Below are 15,594 nucleotides of genomic sequence, written 5' to 3'. Positions count from 1 at the left end.
AACAAGGCATAAAAGTGCCTGGGTTTAATTGAGTCCCTTCTGTAGAGGACCTTTCCTGACAGTCTGGTTCTGCTTTAGATATGAGGGTCTCTGTTTAGAGTATTGTCGCAAAGTGTATAAACTCTTCAAGAGGATGAAAGAACATCTGTACCAAAAATAGTTATTTTCACATACTCTATAAAACATAATCCTACACGCAAAGTAACTTTAATTTGCATGAGTGTGCTATTTCCAATCTGTTAGAGCAAGTTGAAATAAAAAAATCAGCTGACATCCAAGGCAAAAGTGATAACGGATATTACTTCTGAAACATCCGCCTTGGTGTAATGAGAAAGGGCATGAGGCTGCAAGGTGGGACTTTACCTCAGTATAATCCTAAAGGATTTGCATCATGGTTTGCAGGTATCCTAGGAAAGGGGGTCAATAGGGCATGCTCAGTCTCTATCCCTCCTGACAAGGTGTTATGCTCGAAGAGCACTATCTGTAGCACAGGCTAGCAGTGAAATGGCATTGGGTTACTCTGGAGAGGGTTGACACCGGAATGTACGTCCATGTGCAGAGTACTGCCAGAAAAGGGGAAAGTCAGCAATTTTTAGGGCAAAAAAACAGGGAGAGAACCAACAAATCTGTAGTCACAAGGGTTAGTAGAACCCCTGCCTGGAACTGCGGGGAACAGTAAGGAGTGAATAGCAGCTGAAAAGTAGAAAGGCTCCGCCACTTGAGCCTGCTGCACCATCGCAGTGCAGCAGATCACCATCATAGATGACATACAGTAGGCTGATCTGCGTGGAACAGATTCCTCATAGTTACAGAGATGGATCTGTTCTGAGTAGTTACAGACCTCTTTATCATTGTGGTGATTGTAGATGGCGAGGTAAATCATTGTTTCAATAGATTTCCAATGGATTTACATGCAGACTCCCGGTGCAGTACTCAAACATCCCATGCAACTTCCTGACAAAGATAATGAAGGTGGAGTGTTGCATGCAAAAGCAACCAATGTGTTCATAGGCATGTCTTGAAAAACATAAGATGCCAATGTAATTCAAACAGACTTTAAACATGAATGGAAGTATTGAGAGGTGACATTTATGTGCTTGCAGGGAGTAGAGTTACTTTGGGAGATTTGATTTGATTTGATATTTATAAAGCTCAACAGTCACCCAAAGGCATCAAGGCGCTAGACACCAGCCACAACTACCAAAGCAAGTGGAAAAAAGATGAGAACTCCAGCTAGCAGGTAGACTGTAAATAACCACGTTTTAAGGGTCTTCCTGAAGGGAAGAAGAAGGGGAATAGATCTGAGAGCAAGGGAAAGAGAATTCCAAAGTTTGCTTCCTGCCACAGAGAATGCCCTTTCCCCCCACTTTCTCCTTTTGGTTCTTGGTACAGCCAACTGCAATTGAAGCGTAGAACGTATTGATCTGCTAGAGGAATGCCAATTGAGCATAGTCTTCAACCTTGAGGGGTAGAAAGCATCCATCGATTTATGAACCATGCAAAGAGATTTAAAAACAGTGCTCTGTTCAATGGGGAACCAGTGCAGGCGCTCTAGCCCCTTCCTGCCGATTGTCTTCTGGGAATAAAAGCCTGCAGTTTGGGCTGCAGGCTTTTATTAGCAGCCAGGTACAAGGCATTACAGTTATCAAGTCTGGACATTACCAAGGCAAGTGCTACCTGTATCCGAGCTGGTCGTTGGATAAAAGAAAAGATTTTTTTAACATCCTTATGAGCCAGGAGCATGTAGAGATGGTGCGATTCACTTGGATACTGAAGTCAAGTTCAGTATCCATCAACACATCAAGATTCTTAGCCTTTTCACAAGGGACAGGACAGCATCCCAGGGATTGAGGCCAGCAGTTACTGTTCCACTTGGATGTCCCAGGTCCAAATATCATCACTTCGGTTTTTTCCCCATTAAGTTTCAAAAAGTTAGCACATCCAGTCTGCCACTCTGGTCATGCATCTAGAAACATTTTCCGACAGTGAGCAAGGCCCTTTAGGGATAGTAACCATAATCTTTGTATCAGCCGTATATGACACCACCTCCAGTCCAAAACAATGGATCACAGTTGCAAAGGGTTGCCACATACAGACTGGAAAGAGCATCAGGCTCAGAGAGGATCCTGCGGAACTCCACAGCATAGAACATAGGATTCCGGGTGAAAGGATTTTAAATTCACCCTTTGGGATCTCACTGTCAGAAATGAGGACAGGAGGGCTAGTGCTTGATGTGAGATGCCAAGACTCTGTAGTCTGTCCAGGAGCAAGGTAGGAGAGATGGTGTCAAATGCTGCTGACAGATCCAGGAGGATTAGCACCTTGCCCTGTCCTTCATCCACTGTGCGCCTGATGTGAACAGTGGCTGATATTAAAGCTGTTTCTGTTCCATGATGCCTCTTAAATCCAAACTGCAAATCATTTAACCATGATTGATGTTCTGCAGTTTCCATGAGCAGCCTAGTAAGGTGCAGTTCCAGGATCTTTACAGGAGCAGGAAGCAGGGAGATAGGACAGTTTTAGTATCCCTAGGATCAAGATTGGGTTTTTTCAAAAGAGGTCTGATAATAGCCTGTTTCCAGATTTGGGGATGAATTCCGGATCGAATGATGTTATTCATGAATTTACAGAGGGGTTCTGCTATAGTGCCAGCCACCATGTGGAGGATTGCAGGTGGACATGCCTCCATTGGAGAGCCTGAGTGCATTCTCATAAGACATTGTATGAGAAGAGGTGGTGTGAGGTCAGAGAATTTAGAGAGGCCTCTATTATCGCCGTCTGACAGCAGAGGGGCTTCTATGATAGGGCTACTGAGTGCCGGAGTTAGATTGGGTGTTTCGGGGTGAGAATGACGATTCTCTAATTTTATGCAGAGAGAATCTTGATTTCCTTAAAGACATATGGAGGCTAGCATTATGCACATACTTTTATTTGCTGCCCGAACATGCAGCCCTTTAAAGAATCTTTACATCACAATAAATAGAACATTAGCAACATAGCAGGGAGACAGTGAACACTCTCATCTTCCTCTTGGGCTGCGATGACACAGATGCACAAAGTGATATTCCGGCTACTGTTAAACAGTGTTATCTGAGAAAAAAATCAAAAAACACTGTATAGTCAAAGAGATGAGGACAGGCTAAAATTGAATAGAAAATTATACCAATGCACAATACATTAACATTAATAAAAATATAATATGACTATTTTAAATCTTAAGAATATCGTACCCAAACCTCTCAAGGAGAGGAGGGTGGGATAATGTTAGCCTCTGTATGTCTTTAAAAAAATCAAGATTCTCTCTGCATAAAATTGGAGAATCATCATTTCATTACAAGACCGGAGGCTACCACTATGCATGTTTAAAGCCATATAGAGCTACACTACTAACATGCTCTACTGGTCTCATATAGAACTTTGAGAAGGTATCAGCATTAGACCTATCTGCAGCTTTAAGTATTTCGGGCAGGGAACGGCCGGCCCAAAATACTTTGCTTGCCATTGCTCCTCCAGAAGAGTGAGCTCCCAATCTAGAGAGATCCACACCAGCTTCATGCATATTCAGGTGGACCGTCTAGCTAATGTGGCTGAAGAGAGAGGTCTGAAAGGTCTAACATAAGAAATTGATCAGTGTCAACAGGCCTAAAACTAGAAATGTTGCTTTCATAGCACTTCATACAATTCACAACACATAGTTTTTCACACTTGTGAAAAAAGGGATAGAAAACATATTCAGAAATTGTTTTAGTTCTGCTCCAGATATCAAAATGAACACCATCCGAAGAATAAAACCTATTAGAAAGTTCCAAGGCCTTAATGTCTGAGATCCTTCTAAAAGAAATCAGACATAAAAGAGTTGCCAGTTTCATAGAGGTCCAGGAAAAGAAGAGATTAAAGATAAGGTTAACATCCCAAAGGGATTCCTAATGAGCCTTGGGAGGTCTCCTTAGTCTAATACCCTTCATAACGCTTTTAATTAAGGGGTTACTATCAATAGCAAGGTTATTAATCAAAGCATGGCCTGAAGAAATTGCTGATCTGTAACACTTGATAGTTCTATAAGAAAGACCTGACTCAAAAAGATAGGCAAGGTAGTTGGCTACTTGTTGTGGAGAGTCCTGTATGGGATCCAGATCCCTTTCCAGGCACCAACAAGACCTCTTTCTCCAAACACCCGTGTACCTCTTCCTGGTTCCTGGTGCCCATGAATCTCCCAAAAGGCTCTTAGCAGAATATCTGCCTGAACTCCTGAGATCCTCCAGACAAGAAGGTTCACCTCTCTTCTAGAACCAAAGAATGTTCTTCTCTGTCCGGACCCTGGAGGAGGCCTAAGGATGAAGGGATCAACCGCGAAAGGTCCACTGCTAACTCCATTACCCCGGGGAACCAAACCCGGGATTTCCAGAAGGGTGTTACAAGGATGATGGAGCAGGACTCGAGTCTCACTTTCCACAGCAATCTCTGAATCACTGAGAAGGGGGGATAGGCATCACCCTTGATTACCCCCCAAGATTGGAGAAAAGCATCGATCCCTGGCGTACCCGGGTCTGGTCTCCAGCTGAAGTAGCTCTGAACCTGGGGAGTTAGTCTGCTGGTGAGCAGGTCTATTTGAACTGGACCCCATAAGTCCTGAATCAGAGAATGAATCTCGGGATTCAATTTTCAATTGCTGGAATCATAGAGATAATGAGAATTCCAGTCTGCCCTCAAACTCTCCCTGAGAGAAATGTTTTGACACCAACAAAAATACCAGATCTATTTGGCTATATCCTAAAGATTCTTGGATCTCGCGCCCCCCAGGTGATCTATATAGAAGACAGCTGATAAATTGTCTCGGCGGATTAGGGTATTGGAGTTCTTTAAAAACTCTTTGAAGCTTTGCACTCCTAACTTTACTACTCCTAAACTGAGAAAAATCCTAACTTTAAGACTTTCGGTATTCACAGAAAGCATTAAGGAGTCCTGAAGTTAGGGCTCCTAACTTCTGTGAATACCACAATGAGTAAGTGCCTTCTGTGAATACCAAAATGAATAAGTAATAATAATAATAATAATAATAATAATAATACACATTTGTAAAGCGCAAACAATCACCCGTAAGGATCTCTAAGTGCTGGGGGCCGTCGGGAAGATTAAGCAAGCTATTGCCCAGAGTCACATGGTGCTGGGCTAATCTGCCGCGGCGCCAGGGATTGAACCATGATCCCCAGATTCCAGCGTAAGTCGCCCTTGGCGCGGTGCCACACCTCTCCCTAAGTGCCACCTGTGAATACCGAAATGGTAGTAAGTTTAGGATTTTGTCTTATGTTAGTTCTGTTAATCGGGCCCCATGCTATCAAGTGTTAGAATCTGAGTTGTCCCTCTCTTCTAGATAAAAATTAAAGTCCCCTAGGACTATTTGCGAATTCGCCACTAAAACTGACTCTAGAAGCTGCTTAATCTGCTTAAAAAAAGGCATCCTCGGTCCTAGAGGTCTATAAATCAATAGTCCTCCAAAGGCACTGAGAGAATGAGTTTAAAATTAGCAGCATCACACGTATGTATATTCTGGTTCGACTCGATAATATATTTATATTGGGATTTGGAAACAATAGCTAATCCCCCTCCTATTCGGTCCACCCTATCTACCCTTTGGATAGAATAGTTATCCGGGATAGCGTGAGTTAGGTCGGGTCCTGAGGCAGCGTTTGCCCAAGTTTCAGTTATGAAGACCCAGTCAGGTTCCTAGCCCTCAATTAGCGTCACAAACTCGATTCTGTGTTTGATGAGAGAGTGTGCATTAAGCAGTAGCCCCTTGGAATCCTCTATATTATCTGGGGTAGTAACCAATGGAGTTATATAATTTTCCTTTCCATGGGCAGCCACAGTGTTTGTTTGGGGGCAGAAGGAGTAGTTACATATCATGCAAGCTTAACTAGGATAATCCTGTCTACTCTCTGATGGAAATAAAACGCATGTTCATTGATTATGGATCACAGTCTTTCGACTTTCTAGCAAAGTATTTGCAGAATATGTGATGGCTTTAAGACTAATCATGTCACAACAGTCAGCATGCCGGGTGCCGGGTGCAGTCCAGACGCAGACAGGCGCAGAGGGACGCAGACGGACTCGCCGTAGGTGTGCCTTCGGCATGCCTGCGTCGCATCCACGTTGACATGCACATTTAAAGCGGTACTAGCCAAAACACTAGACCGCAAGCTGACCCCCAAACTCCTCCCAACTTAGCAAGCGGAAGTGAGTTAAGCCCACCCAATGGCGTCTGCCTTCCTTGCACAAACAATCGAGCCAAAAGCACTTGTGGAAGAACAAAGAGGCAGCACTAATCCCCACGTGGCAGCAACTACGCCAATAAGGTGAAATCGGTGAGTGCAAATGAGCAAACAGACGGAATTAAAACAAATTGAAACCATTTGCAATAAAATTACGAGTGCTAGTCAGTGTAACCGCTTTCCAGGAGCCCCACAGTATAATGCGGAGATCAGTGAAGAATGGACAAAAGAAGCAGGAACAACTCTTAGGGAATCTCAAAACCCTTAAAGAGCAAAACAGGAGAAATGGAAGAACCTAGAAAATGTCTTGCAGTGCAGTAGCATCTGCATCGGGATCCAACGCAACACGGAAGGAGACAATATCCAATAACACAATGCCAAGAGCAGATGATGTGCACATGTTTGTAGAATAGATAGTTAATATGGTTATGAGATTTAGCCCACAGGATCCGGCTTGCCCCAGCAAAAAGAGAACTAATTTTTGGCAACCTTCAATAGAATGGTTAAGATAAAAGAATTTGGTCCAAAGATTGTTCACTTGGCTGCCTCAAACTCGGGTAAATGTAGGTGTAGGGCCTCTTATCTAGGGAGTACCCTTGCTTTGTAGCCTGGAGAGACTTGGACAGCAATGACATTTCAGCAGATGGCAAATCGGCGGTTGGTATAGTTAGAGGGCAATGAGTAGTGCATGAACCGATGATGAGGACTGTATCCAATGATAGGTTCATAACTACTTCACTACATTTACAGTAGGCCAGAGGCATTCCTCCATCTGGACAGACTGCAGGAATTCTCTTAAAGGCCACCCAGCCAGTTCACCTGGACATCCTCATATGAGGCCACTTTATGCAGGGCAAGATGCTATTTCTTTTTCTGGTGTCAGGAGCAATTGTCCTACATCTCATGACAACGGATCCACCAAGACTAGTGCACCATAACACAGGGAACCCACATAGGTTTCTAATAATTGCAGAAACCCTTGCTTTAATCTTCAGTATGCTGACAAGATCGCTGAGTTAATTAAGCATTGACTGTTCAGTATTTCATTCTTTCAAAATCAATAAACTGTGTACCAATAACTTGTCTGCCATTTATGATACCTAAAGGCAACAATGCTGCTAGATTACATGATTAATAAAACCAAAGTTACTATACATTAACCGTAAGGCATGCTGGTCATACCTGGATCTTACAAATCTTTTGAAACCATATGTTTCTACTCCTATATTTCCAATTTGGCTGCTCTAATTTCTCAAAAGTTAAGCTTTAATGAGCAGAAATATTATCTTGTTTTGGAAATTATGAATTCGCTACTACCGCTTATACAAATCGAATTCTCGGCCATAATATTACCCCCTCAAGAAAAAATAAACGGTTCTTTACACCGTGTTTACTATATGTGACTTTTGCTCAGTGTCATTGCTAAGCCAGATGCAAAATGTTGGAACTTTGTTAATTTATATATCCCCTTTGTCAATACTAGTAAGATGTCAGCAAAAGCAATTCTGCATAATATCAAAAAACTTTGCATCTCTGAATTCTCTCCTCTCCTCTTGAACATTTCCCCTCTTTTCGCTAAAGATCTAGGGCTTTCCTATCAATTCTATACAAACAACACTGATAACTGCATCCCACACATCTAACATAATTGAATCATATTTACCATTCTCTGGCTCAATTGGTGTGTTTGTTGTACCTGTAATGAGAAGATGTCCAGTGTTATCAAAGCAAAGCAGATCAGAGTGCCATTTACAGGTGTCTTTAATCACATGAATTTAATGAATGAAGCACTTCTATGCATCCAATCCATTGGAATTAGAACCAGTCAATCTCTAGAAACTATTAAATAGGAAAGGCATTTCTAATCCTAAATTAATTAAGAGACAGTAGAGCAGCCAGAAATATTGTTTACAGTCAGTTGTAATTTCCCAGTTCTTCAGTGGCATTAGCCATCAGAATTGAATGTTTTTCACTTTCTGTGTGTTTGGGTATGAGATTTTCCAATCTGGGAGTCACACCGGTATAGATAAAATGAATTTTTATACATACATACGGTAACACTAGGGATGTAAGAAGGAACCATTTTTCTATTTTGACACTCTTGGGGCCATTCATCTTGGAGAGAATCTGTTCATGAGCAGAGAAAGAATAAGGGCCTGATTTAACAGTTGGCGGATGGCCCGTCCTCTGCCAAGGCAACATAGTAAATTATTCCTTTTTCCTGATAGAGTTGCTGCCTGCCCAGCTTTGAAATGTCCAGTGGCTCAGCAGACATTTCAAGCATTGACAGGCACTGCTGTCACAGCAGTTCATGCCTATGCATTGTAAATTTACGGACAGCTCAGTCAACATGACAGAGCCCTATGTCAAATCTAAATTTTTTAATTTTAATAAAGAAAATCCCAAAGCAAATACATTTTTTTTTTTAAATGGTCTCCTATCCATGGGAGTTTTCTCCCTAGGTGGGGGAATTGTGCTCTCCTTTCTGTCAGGTTTTTCCTGGCAGTGACGTGCATTGAAAAACAGCAGTATGTCTGCCCGTCTAAATTAGATGGGAGGACACACAGCCAAATTTTCTGGCACGCCTTACTCCGTTGAGCTGATAGAGGAATCTGACCACAACGGAAATGGTGTAGTCTCCAACTTCATCAAACAATGGTCTGCCCAAATTTAAATTGGGTGGGCAGACCATTGTTTTGGTGGGGAGGGGACTCCAGTGTCGATGTAACAGAGTTTCTTATGGGCCAGCATGAAAATAAGACATAAGTGTCAGCCTAGAGTGCTATCAGTTAAAATGAGACAAAGGTGAATGATTATTGAGGCAGGAAAGGATATGTTTATTCACAAGATTATATGCCAAGTTTTCCATTTTGAACACCAACTGACCTTGTTTCCTGATTGCTTTTATTGCTGCCCGTTAAAAATCCACCTCTTAGAAAAGCTGGAATTTTAAAAGGATAACAAAAAATTGCTCTTAGACCTTTCATTGAAACCCATTTAACAAATGGATTCCAATACCTTTCATTTTAAGAAATGTAGTTTCTTACGTCTCTGTTGAATGCATTCTGCTACTTCTCTTGTACAACCCAACCCAACTGTTGAAAATCTAGCCTTTCAGATTCCAAAACACTAAATGCAGTATTATTAGAGTAACCCTGGGAAGGTGCGGTGACAGAAGCACACTTGAAGATATTAGAAGATTAATTGGTGGAATCACACATAATTAGACTGACAAATTAATCCATTGCCCATATATCAGAGCACACTGTCCTCCTGTAAAATCTTCTTGAGCACCTTCTGGAGGAGGGTATTTGGATGAAGATCAGATAGTTCCTTCAGCCAGTAGAAGTGTCCACCACCTATACTGCTTGGTAATGATTTAAAGTGCAAAACCTCAGCAGGAAATCATCCACATGGGACGAAATCAGAAATGACTACATTATTCCTCTTGATGTGTTATGCCTAGTGACACCTTCAGCTTCATATAGAATTTGTATGATCATCTTTCCGATTGCAGTTCTACAGGCCATTGACAGTGGGATCTTGATCCGTCTCTCAATCTTGCTTTTGAACTAGGAAATTGCTTTGCTGTAGTTTGTCCTCAATAGTGTCAAAATCACGGTTGGCTCAAAGGCTGAGATATTTCTTGGGGTCTGTGTTCTGTTCCAGGGGAAAGCCTCCAAAAGTAATGAACTCTCTCTGGATCGTATTAAAGCTTGTCAGTGAACTGCACAGATAGAGGGTGATACTGCCTGTATATAGGGACACCAACAACCTTCAAAAAGTCGAAGGCCATAATCAGCATAGTGTTGTTTGAGTTTAACTGCCAAAAGCTCAAGCACCAGCACAAATAAAATGGGGGATAAGTAGAATCCTTGATGCTTACCTTTGTCATGTCAAAATACTTTGGGGCATATTATCAAGGGGGTTTATCTCCGCTTTTTTGGCTTTAAAAGCCAAAAAAGCAGAGATAAAATTATCTCCCTATTACCTAGCTGTCGCTAACACCAGTTAGCGACAGCTAGTAGGAGATAGCGACCATCTTGGGCCCCACTTTGCATGTCAGTGATATTTATCACTAATGACATGCAAAGTGGGCGTGCCAAGATGTTAGCGACTGGAAACAGTCGCTAACATCGCTATCCCCTATTACCAACTTTTGGAGATATTCGCGCTAAGCGCGGATATCTCCAAAAACTAACACCTGCCCTGAGCAGTTCTTAGCCATGTTATCCAATGGGAGGTGGATAACATGGCTAAGAGCATTAGCTCGGTAATGCATGAATATCGCTGACTTTTCAGCGATATTCATGCATTGCGGCCGTTTTTTATCGCATTTGCGATAAACCTTGATAATAGCAAGGCTTATCTGCGATAATTTCTGACGATGCTTAGCGTTAAAAAATTCGTTGCTAAGCATTGTTAGCGATAAATATCGCTTAACGTTGGTAATATACCCCTTTATTTCCAAGAAATAAATTCTTAAGAAATATTGCACGGTGCCCAATTCATTAACACAAACGATCACAAGTGTCATAAAAAGATATACATATATATAAAAAAAAGGAAATGCTAAATGAACCAGCAGCATGCACCTCATTATAAAGTGCTGTATGCATATCGTGTTGAGTTTCAACGGGGTAGACAAATACATCATCTCCACAGCATTTGTGCATTGAAAGAAACCTTTTTACATTTCTGAATTGGGTCTTCTTTAACCATGATTGGAGTTGATGACATGTTGTGAATTGATATGTCAATGTATATGTACTGCTCTTCATGACCTTTTATTGTATGATTAATTCAAGTTTATCCCCATGATTCAGATCTTTTGATTCTTTCAAATATAATTTTTTCATGATATAACTGATTTGCTGTGTGCTCTTTTCCATTCTCCTCACCTTATGATTCATTGAATGTACTTTTTGAACTACATTTTGAATGTACTAGTCATCCTATGGATACAAAAGGGTCTAATTAAGTGATGACTGCATGACTGACATAAACAAAATTAAGTGTACTTAGTGAACAAATAAAATCCCTTGTAGCTCTAATATGGTAATGGCAATTAGGATAAACAAGTTGAGGGATATGAAGCAGCCTGATATAAAGCCTGCAGTGTAGCCAATATTTTGACATCACAGTTCAGAAGGGTGAGAAGAGCTTCCTACATAGTGGGAGGAAGGATTTTCTTGTTGTTAGATTCTTTGAAAAGGGGCAATCGATGGGGGAGCAAGATATTGGAGTATTCCTTGTAAAATTCTGCAGGCAGGCCATGCATTCCAGGAGCCTTTACATCAGGGAGACAGCTGATCACTAATTGTATATCCTCAACCGAGAATGGTTGGTTCAGGTCTTCAATCACTCAGACAAGCAATAGCTGTGTCATGTAAGTAATCAGTAAGCCAGGTGGTGGGCTGATTTAATTGTGAGGCACAAAGAGTTGAACAAAAGGATCAGGATCCTTATGTAATGTCATCCGCTTTCCAGTAGAAGTGCCTGATTAATCAATAATACATGTAATGTCATTACTAGCCCACCTTTTTCTCAACATATTAGTTAGTGTTCTGCTGCAACATTCTTTTCCATATTTCCATGCCACTGCATATATTCCTAGATATTCTACTTCTCTGAAAGTCACTTCATTAATAGTTAACTGAATCTTTACCAGAGTCATAGACTCCTGCGATTGGGACCTACCATTTTCTAGCTCTTTGATTTCACATTCGAGGGAGCATTTTGATTTGGAAACCCTCCCTGTTCAGCACTATAAAGGACTAGCAGCTCTGCATGAAGGCCTCCCATACTGTGCCAATCTCAGATTTTGACCAGTTATTAGTTTGAAAGTGTTCCCTAATTTCCTGTCTTTGGACAGAGCACATTGTCCTTTAAAGCGTCTGGTGAGAGTCTCCATATTTTAACAACCCTATTAAAAACCCAAAAATATAAAATTCTATACAAAAATGAAATGTTTTTTTTTAATGACATAAATATTACACATTGTAATAATCTTTATCAATCAACACAAATATTATTATTATTATTATTAAAAGACCACACTATATTCACACAAAAATAACAGCCACAAATAAATAACATAAATATTACAAATTGTAATAATTATTATCAATTACCACAAATATTATTATTATTAAAATACCACACTATAGTCCTATAAACATAGAACCATCAATTAAAATGTAATAGAAATCAACAGAGTTTAAATGATGAAATAATACCTTTTTGAATCAATTAATATTTTTTTTATTATGGTTACTTAAATACCTCCCCCCTTTACTCTACAGACTAAACAAACAACACACACCTCAAATATAACTTAACAAATATAAGTTCACAATTAACATAATTATCAATTAGTTAATTAATTATAAAGTAATAATTAATCATCAATAAATTATTTCTTAATCAATTCCCACTCTGTGACCTCACAAACCCCACAACCCAAACCTAAAACGTATCTTAAAAAATCAATGTACTACACAATAGCAATAATTAATTATCGGTTAAATAATTAAAACCTACAGAAAGTACATGCCATGTGCTGGGTACAAGATGCTACCTAGTTACCTGGTTATGCAACTTCCTGAGAAGCACACCCCCACTTACCTCACAAAAATATGAAAAGTCTGGGAGGATTGACATTGGGAAGGCCCTATTTGAGTCAGATGGGTCTTTGGCCCTGTAATATTCTCATTTGTTGTTCAGAAAAGCTTGTTTCAAAAAATGTCCAGTTCTCTATCCTTTATGAGGCTTACCTTACCCGTGTTAGACTGAACAGAATTTACCCGACAGCTCATCTTTCCTGCCCTCGCTGTCACTGGGAAGACGTGGACCTGCATGACACCCTCTGGGACTGTCTCTCACTGAATTGCTCCTGTTGAATGGTCCCTAAAAACAATAAATATATGACCATCTATGATGGATGAGATTCGTGGCAGGCTGTAGCTCTTGGCATGTAGATGCTTTCCAACTGAAATGGAGTGACAGCCCGTTTTGCTAATCTTGCTCTAGTGCTATCAAAGAGGACACTCACATTACAGAGGCACACACAATTACCCTCTCTGGATCCATCCTGGCTCTGCATGCTAGCGAGATGGATGAAAGCTTAAAGTATGGCAATTAGCAGCGAGGAATCAAGAGCAATACCCAAGCACTACATCTTAATGGAATGGGATGCTTGGCTGGTTCAGCTTCAAACCGGTATAGGAGAGGACAAATAGGGAAATTCCGTGGAGTTACAAAGAAACTCAGCAAGATTCCACAGTGTTTGCCCACCAATCTCTAAATGTACAGCTCACCACTGCATCAGTGCAGGTCGCGCTGCCGGCTGGCTGTTATTTTAATCTACCTTTAGCCTATTTTGGTTGCTTTTCCTTTTATTATCCCCTGATTTTACCCTTCGCTTTGCTGGGCCTGTGTCCCTTTACTTGCACATAATTGTGGAAACTACACCGCCATTTGGCGGGTCCGGGTCCCGGGGCTGGAGACTGGTGGGCGCCATCTTTGTTTGGGGTGAGTGTGTGCTTGTGCGGGCGCCATCTTGGAGCGTCCTGACGCTCGAGGTGGTTTGGGAGACGCCTATTTAAGGCGGACTCGCTTTGCCACTCGTTCTGTTCACCACTGCATCAGTGCAGGTCGCGCTGCCGGCTGGCTGTTATTTTAATCTACCTTTAGCCTATTTTGGTTGCTTTTCCTTTTATTATCCCCTGATTTTACCCTTCGCTTTGCTGGGCCTGTGTCCCTTTACTTGCACATAATTGTGGAAACTACACCGCCATTTGGCGGGTCCGGGTCCCGGGGCTGGAGACTGGTGGGCGCCATCTTTGTTTGGGGTGAGTGTGTGCTTGTGCGGGCGCCATCTTGGAGCGTCCTGACGCTCGAGGTGGTTTGGGAGACGCCTATTTAAGGCGGACTCGCTTTGCCACTCGTTCTGTTCACCACTGCATCAGTGCAGGTCGCGCTGCCGGCTGGCTGTTATTTTAATCTACCTTTAGCCTATTTTGGTTGCTTTTCCTTTTATTATCCCCTGATTTTACCCTTCACTTTGCTGGGCCTGTGTCCCTTTACTTGCACATAATTGTGGAAACTACACCGCCATTTGGCGGGTCCGGGTCCCGGGGCTGGAGACTGGTGGGCGCCATCTTTGTTTGGGGTGAGTGTGTGCTTGTGCGGGCGCCATCTTGGAGCGTCCTGACGCTCGAGGTGGTTTGGGAGACGCCTATTTAAGGCGGACTCGCTTTGCCACTCGTTCTGTTCACCACTGCATCAGTGCAGGTCGCGCTGCCGGCTGGCTGTTATTTTAATCTACCTTTAGCCTATTTTGGTTGCTTTTCCTTTTATTATCCCCTGATTTTACCCTTCGCTTTGCTGGGCCTGTGTCCCTTTACTTGCACATAATTGTGGAAACTACACCGCCATTTGGCGGGTCCGGGTCCCGGGGCTGGAGACTGGTGGGCGCCATCTTTGTTTGGGGTGAGTGTGTGCTTGTGCGGGCGCCATCTTGGAGCGTCCTGACGCTCGAGGTGGTTTGGGAGACGCCTATTTAAGGCGGACTCGCTTTGCCACTCGTTCTGTTCACCACTGCATCAGTGCAGGTCGCGCTGCCGGCTGGCTGTTATTTTAATCTACCTTTAGCCTATTTTGGTTGCTTTTCCTTTTATTATCCCCTGATTTTACCCTTCGCTTTGCTGGGCCTGTGTCCCTTTACTTGCACATAATTGTGGAAACTACACCGCCATTTGGCGGGTCCGGGTCCCGGGGCTGGAGACTGGTGGGCGCCATCTTTGTTTGGGGTGAGTGTGTGCTTGTGCGGGCGCCATCTTGGAGCGTCCTGACGCTCGAGGTGGTTTGGGAGACGCCTATTTAAAGTCGTCCTCTTCCGCGCAGCGGAAACGCGCAGAGGGACGCCGTCGCTTAGCCGGAGTCGTGCCAGAGTCCTGCCCGTCTGCGCTCGTCCGCGTCGAGGTAGCGGGCGCGGGCTATGGACTCTGGCCTCCTGCCATGGTAGCATGATGTGTAATATAGTTCCGCTTAGGTACGATCGTGCTAGTATTCTCGTTGTACGAGATACTCTTCCAACATGTAAGCATGTCCCATTATCCCCTCTTTCGGGACCTTATGTCTGTCCCTGTGGCTGGTTTTCTTTGGACGCACCCACGGGGGTGCGTTCTGGGCCAGGGATTGCTTATGACACTCATACAGATCGCACTGAGCAAGTTCTAAACGTGTGGAGCTTGAATGTCAGATCTTTGGTTAAGCACTATCAATTCCTTCGGGATATGATAGATACGGATTTGCCAGATAT

The 15,594-nt window shown here is 42.5% G+C and overlaps 1 long non-coding RNA gene across 1 annotated transcript in view; it reads right to left on the bottom strand.

Annotated features, from left to right (window-relative positions):
- Window positions 1-2,601: 2,601 nt before the first annotated feature.
- The window catches only part of LOC144755242 (uncharacterized), a 34,682-nt gene continuing 21,689 nt past the window's right edge, over window positions 2,602-15,594 (bottom strand). The window contains exons 2-3 of the long non-coding RNA XR_013594861.1: window positions 7,933-7,965; window positions 2,602-3,090 (exon numbers count right to left, since the gene is read on the bottom strand). This is a non-coding gene — a long non-coding RNA (uncharacterized LOC144755242). The remainder of the gene's footprint in view (window positions 3,091-7,932; window positions 7,966-15,594) is intronic.

This window comes from Lissotriton helveticus, chromosome 5_1 (assembly GCF_964261635.1).
Source record: "Lissotriton helveticus chromosome 5_1, aLisHel1.1, whole genome shotgun sequence".
Taxonomy (NCBI): Eukaryota; Metazoa; Chordata; class Amphibia; order Caudata; family Salamandridae; genus Lissotriton; species Lissotriton helveticus.
This window is presented reverse-complemented; position numbering and strand designations above follow the sequence as displayed.